Genomic DNA, 6,418 nt, shown 5'->3' with positions numbered 1-6,418 from the left:
ACCACTGGTCATTTATGTCATCTGCAAAGATCAGCTGTGGTGAAACCAAAAATGAGACATGTTTATAAGATGTCTGTTCTGTTACTTCATGTGATGTTTAGGGTTCTGAGCTTTGCCTGAGTAACTGTGTGCATCAGAACAGGCAGAAGTTGTCTTTCCTTCAAAGTATTTTCAGCAACATCCTAGTTTGCTATTTGTGATGCTCAGGGTTTTGTTGGTTTGTTTGGTTTTTTTAAATGCAAGGACAGTAGACATCAGTAAGAATGAGGGATGTGCAGCTACCTTCCTTTTAAAGATCTCAAAAACTTATTTGACCATTTAATTGACTTGAGGTATAGAAAAGTATTTTTACTCATATCTTTCTAAAAAAGGGTTTAATAGAAAAATATATTGGAAAATTGATCTAGAGGATATTATGCTCATTTGGTATTTATCCACACTGTAAGCATTAGAGGTTTCAGTCTAAGAATCCCAAGTAGGCTGTGGAATCCCAATTGCTTTGGGGCAGTGCCATTTCATTCCCCTGGTTAAACATAACCTCTTGTATTTGAGCTCCCAAGAACCACAACTTACACAAAAGAGAAGAAAAAGTTGTTCTGGGAAATGCATTTCAAAGGGGTCTGATTACTGAGACTCTTGTGGAGAGGGGATAGATCTTCCTGTTGCTTTTTCTGACCCTGGCTTACTTGCTGATGTCTTACGTCATTAATTTAGAATACTTTGGTTTTGGAAGCTCCATCAATTCTTTCAGCAACTTGGGTATTTAAATGTAATGCTTAAAGTTAACAAAGTTGTCCTTTATTAGCAATATGGGCACACATCTTTAAAAATCTCAATTTTAATAGACAACATCAAAGCAATGTGGTAGGGCGATCACAACCACAGAAGTACTGGGCAGGGGAAAAACTAGCATGATAATGAGTAGAAAATAATTTGCCAAGAAATAAGGAGAAGATTGCCTGGACTTCAGGAACACAAGGTGGGAAATGTTGCTTTCTTTTTGTTTTTTATCTGCAGTATAAAATCTGTAATCTAACAATTTCAGTTAAATGCAGTGACCTGGTGAAAAATATCAATATTTATTAAAAAGCAGTGAATTAGGCTTGTGGAGCAGCTAACATTGCAAGGGGGTCTCTGGAGATGAAAATATTCCACCTTTACTGCTGAAAAAAAAGGTTAAATTAATATCAACATTGAATTTTAAGTGAATAAATAAAAACTCTTTATTTTCTATCTAATACATTTACTTCTGGCTGAAAATCTAGAAACAAAAATGCAAATTCTTAACACAGTTTTCTCTGTCTTACCAAGTACTATCTGCTTCTCATCTGTGTTCAAGGGCTTCACTACCTTTAGTTCAAAGAAGCTTTGCAAAATCAAAGGGAGTCCAAATGTGCACATCTTTACAGTATCAAAGCAAGTTGTGTGGTGGTTGGTAATTTTTCTTGTAAGATAAAACTGGTTTTGCCTCATATGCTTGCCACTGCACTGAAGTGTTAAGGAAATAGGTGATTATTCAGCTATGTTTTACCCATGTTGAGTTTCTGTAACAGTCTTCTGTTACAGTGTTACAGGCACTTTGAATATTGTGTGTAACAGTGCAAGGAATTTATCAGATCTCTCCTGTAATGATGCAAAACAGTGTGAGGGGACAGGGCTATGGACTTACTCCAAGTCAGTATTGTTATTTCTAATTGTCCTTATAGCAAAGGGGGAGTTGCTGTTGTACTGACAGTCTCACTCCCAGCAGCTGTACCTATGGAGAAAATTCTTTGCTTCCCTCAAAGCAATTTTCCATCCAAAACCAAGTTTTACACGTATTTAAGATAAAATTTTGCAACTGAATTGTTGTTTAGAATGTAGCTTAATGTATTATCTGAGGTAGTTCAGAAGTACTAATAACACTTTCTAACTGTAAATGGGACTGTTGCTGGCCTCAGTTCTATTATCTGGAGTAGATCACTTGAATAAAATATATGTATTGAAGTTTTTAAGTATATTTTGGCTAGAAGTTGAATATGGAGGGCATTATGCATATGTATTAAAATTCTTCGTATGCAAAACTCTGAGAAATAGGAATAGCAAGCCCTCTTATGTATGAACATTGCAGCATCCATTTCATTAAAATAAGGCTGTTTCATCAGCTCCATGCTGGCAAAATATTAACATTTAAAATTCATTGATACTGTGTGATCTAGGGTTAGATACCATTTTGTAGGGAGTTTGGCTGGATTCAGATCCTGCAGTGCTTGGTAGATTACTCAGTGGATTCTGCTTTGGGTCTTCAATGTTACAGCCTTGGAGTGCTGCTTTATCTGGTGGTTCAGAGCCACCTCTTGTAGTGTGGGGAAGCTACACAGAATTCAGGCTTTATCTTGGCACTAGGATATCCTGAACTTTCTAGTCCCTGAAAGTAGTGACACTTTTCTGACTTTCCTTAGGGAAACTTGCATAATTTTAACAGAACCTTGAAGTTTGCAATTTTCCTGTTGATACCAGTGAATAATCAAGTCCCAGCCAGACAGGCAATGCCCAAATTTTTCTGTATGTGAAATCATATTTCTGAAAGCAAAGTAAAGTATGCAAAATGTCCTGTCTTAACTGGTGCCCAGGGCATGTGTCGGTCAGGCTTAAAGCTTTCCAGAAAGCTTTGGTGGGTTTAAAATTCATCAGAACTTCAAAGTATTCTAGGTCCTTATCAGATCAGGAAGGAGGGGAGTGAGTGGGACCCAGTATGTGCAGCATGTTCAGGTCATTCTGTGATTACATTTTTTTAATCCCCCCACTTCATAAAAAGTCCGGGGGAATAGTTTGTAACTGAACATCTAATGGAATACAGAGTACAGGACTTAGATAGGTATAATGGATCACTGCAGGAGTTTTCACTGCTGCTTTCAGTCACAGGCTATGAATGTGCCAGATACAGCTTGAGATTTGATTTGATTCATTACTCAGCCCTCTGGCTGCACCTATACACAGAACAGGCTAAAGTGCTATTTCTTGACTGAAAGGCCACTTGGAAGTTCTAGGAGTAAAGCAGGTAGAGCAGCTACAATCACAGACTCATAGAATGGTTTGGGTTAGAAGGGACCTTAAAGATTATCTAATGCTACCCCTCCCTTCCCCTGCCGAGAGCAGGGACACCTCCCACTGGATCAGGTTCCTCAAAGCCCTGTCCAGCATGGCCTTGGAGCACTCCCAGGGATGAGGCATCCGCAAGATCTCAAGGAAGCCAGCTCCAGTTCTTTACCACCCACACAGTAAAGGATTTCTTCCTAATGCATTAGGAAAGGCTTGAATCTTTTGTTCTTTTTAACAGTTTGCTCATCCTTTCAGCCAAATTTCAAGCCTGACCCGAATATCTCTGTTGAAAGTTCCTGTGTAACATTGCATACTTTTGTTAGAGTCCTCAGAACAGGAAGGAAGGCAAAAAACATTTTTACATCAGTTAGACAATAGCATGAAATCAGGAAAAACATCATATGTTGGCTCAGCATGGTGAGTCTCTTGTGTGTGTGCTCAGTCCAGGTAAGAAATTTAAGAGCTAGGAGGGAATCCAGTGACACAACAGCAGAATGTTCTGGCTGTGATTAGTAACAAATCTTGGAACAAATAGGAAGAACAACAGAAAGCTGCTGGTGATAAGGGTGGCATAAAATGAAGAGAGCAGAGAGAGCTTCTGTTCCACACTGGAGGCTGTGGTCCATTTAGGAGACTGCTGCAAACCGAACAAGGGAGGAAAAGAAGGGAGAGAGAACACCAGGAGCGCTCTAGACAGTGTGTGTTTCCTCAGGTGGAACACCACAAAGCTCTATGGCTATCAAATAGAACAAAAAATAAGAACCAATTGACATTCCAGATGGCAGGAAAAACTACACACCCACTCATACCCCTGTCATCCCCTCCCACCAGCCCTGCCCAAACAAAGCAAAAAAGCCCTGTCTGTACATCATGTGCTTAATGACTGCCTTACAACACAGAGATATTTGTACCTGCAAGATCCATTGGAATGGAGAATGGTGATTCACCTTCTTGGGAAATTTGATTTTGTACCATTGCATCCCTCTGTGTAATGCAGAAAACACCAAAGTCCCATGAAAACAATGTTGCCTTTTCAAGAATATTGAAAGGAACAAGAATAAAGCTCAGAACTGATCTAGAAAAAGAAACCCACTGGTTTGTTAATGCTAAGAATTTGTCAGAGAGGAAGGAGTTTTCTTGAAGACCAATCATTTATAGTCTTTAGGATTATGATGAGGTACAGCCATTAAATATGTATGGAGAGAATATGAGTCAGCTATGTTATAATTTCCCTGAACATATATTAAAAGACTGTGCTATTCCATTCATGAAAAATGGGAAAGAGCTGAAAGAGGATACATGAGACACAGTTTTACAGTGCTAATCTTCAGGTATTTTTTTTGTTAGACTCTATCCTTTGATATTGGTATGAATAATGCAAAAAGGCAATGCCCTGAAAGTTTTTTAAATTCTACTTTTTACATTGCTTTAGAGTTGCTGATTATATTCTGATACCATGGAGAACTGATACAGAGAATCTTTAATTCCAACAACTGTTGCTGTTGACCAGAAAACTTCATTCTAAAAAATACTAAATCCCAAGATTTTAACAGCGGATAATTGTGCATGTTCATTTATTTCAGTCGCATTAAGCAAATTTATGCCATCTAAGGATTTTACAGATTATTGCACCTAAAGTTGTATATAGAACACTTAAATATTTCATTAATGGAAGATGATAATTACTATCAGGATAAATTATTACATTTCTTTAAAAAACCCTCTGAATTCTTTAAATGCTTCAGCTTATTTGCAAGTACTGATGAATTTGTATAGTTGAGGAAATTCAAAAAGAAAGATTAAAATGCAAAATAAAATATTATAAAGTCAGTAAAGTTGTGTTTTTAAGGTTCCTTTGTCTCTAAGGAAAGAAAATTCTGAAGCAGAATAAAATTTCATACAATCAGAAGTTACTCGGGGGAAAAAAAGTTGACTCCATAAATTTTTTTTTTGAGAGGAAAGTTATTATGATTGAAGAAATGACAGAAATCATTAGTGAGGATGTTAAAGAAGATAGGATGCCCCAAAATACATTTGGAGGAATTATCAGCTGACTCACATGGTGTTTTCCAGCGCGGTTTGATCTCGGTTGGAGTTCAGCAGGGAACACTCAGCTAGTTTTGACTCACTGCCAGGAGGAAGTGGTCTTCTGATTTAGTGGTGTTTTCATCCAGGTTGTCAGTATGGCTTGTTACAGCTTCCCTGTTACTGCAGCTGACACGCTCCATCATCATTATTTACTAGCACCGTGTCAAAAAGCCCTTTTGTGCCTAGCATGGTGCAAAGAAGATACTGTCTGTCCTGGGAAGTTTGCAATTTGTATACTGAGAGGAAAGAAAGGGGTGATTTTAGGGTATGCAACTTAACAATCCTCAAGTCCTTGATGAATCACCACAAAAAGCCTGTTTCTCCTCATTAAGCACAGAGGGATTCTGCAGTGATGAGCTCTGCCTTAGGACCTACACTGCAGGGACCTGGGGGAGATGGATGTCCCCCAGGATGTCACAGTGATGAGCCCTGATAGGATGTCATCCCACACTGCTGCTTTCATCCCTAACAGCTTTATGTATACTCATGTTTGCATGTGTTTAGGTGAAGACAGTTGCAGACAACATGTCAGAGGATGGCTGTAGGGAGAGTAAAGTTATATAAAGTACTATTCTTAAAATGGAAGGGTATCAGTATAGGGTGTCTAGGGTTCCTCTGAGGAATTCTGAGTGCTGACATGAACTGCAAGCAGGCTCTATTGGACTTCTTTGCACCAACCTTTGATCAGGTTGTGCTGTAGAATACATTTATAACAACTGCAGTTTATTCAGGACACATTTTATATGCTGGAAGCTACTTTTGTGTGGTGGGTTTTTTGTTGGTTTGGTTTTGATTGTCTGGGGTGTTTTGAGTTTTGTTGGTTTGGGGTTTTTTTCCCTTTCTTTTGTTTTGTTTGTTTCTTTGTTTTGTTGTTTGGTTTTTGCTGTTCTGTTGTTGGTTTTGGTTTGGTTTTTGTGGGGACTTGCTTGGTTTTTTTCCTTTAAAGGAAAGATCTGAGCAGAAAAGGTTCTGTGATACAACTTTAAAAAAAGCAACAACCAAAACCCCACAATAAAACCAAGGCTTATGTGTCTCTTAGGGCCCTTATGGGATTGGTGACAGCTTCCTTTTGATCAGGAGAGGAAGCCTTGCCTCTTTTGGCACGTACAGGCTCCTGTGCTTACCCAGCATGGTGCTGTGCTCCCAGGCAGAGTGGATCTGGGCCATCTCCAGCTGTTGCAAGCTTGGGAATAATTTTTGCCAGTGATCCAAAGTCAACCCTGTAGCCTCCACCCGAGTTTCAGACTAC

This window comes from Parus major, chromosome 6, assembly GCF_001522545.3.
Source record: "Parus major isolate Abel chromosome 6, Parus_major1.1, whole genome shotgun sequence".
NCBI classification, from domain to species: domain Eukaryota; kingdom Metazoa; phylum Chordata; class Aves; order Passeriformes; family Paridae; genus Parus; species Parus major.
Note: the sequence above shows the minus strand (reverse complement) of the source record.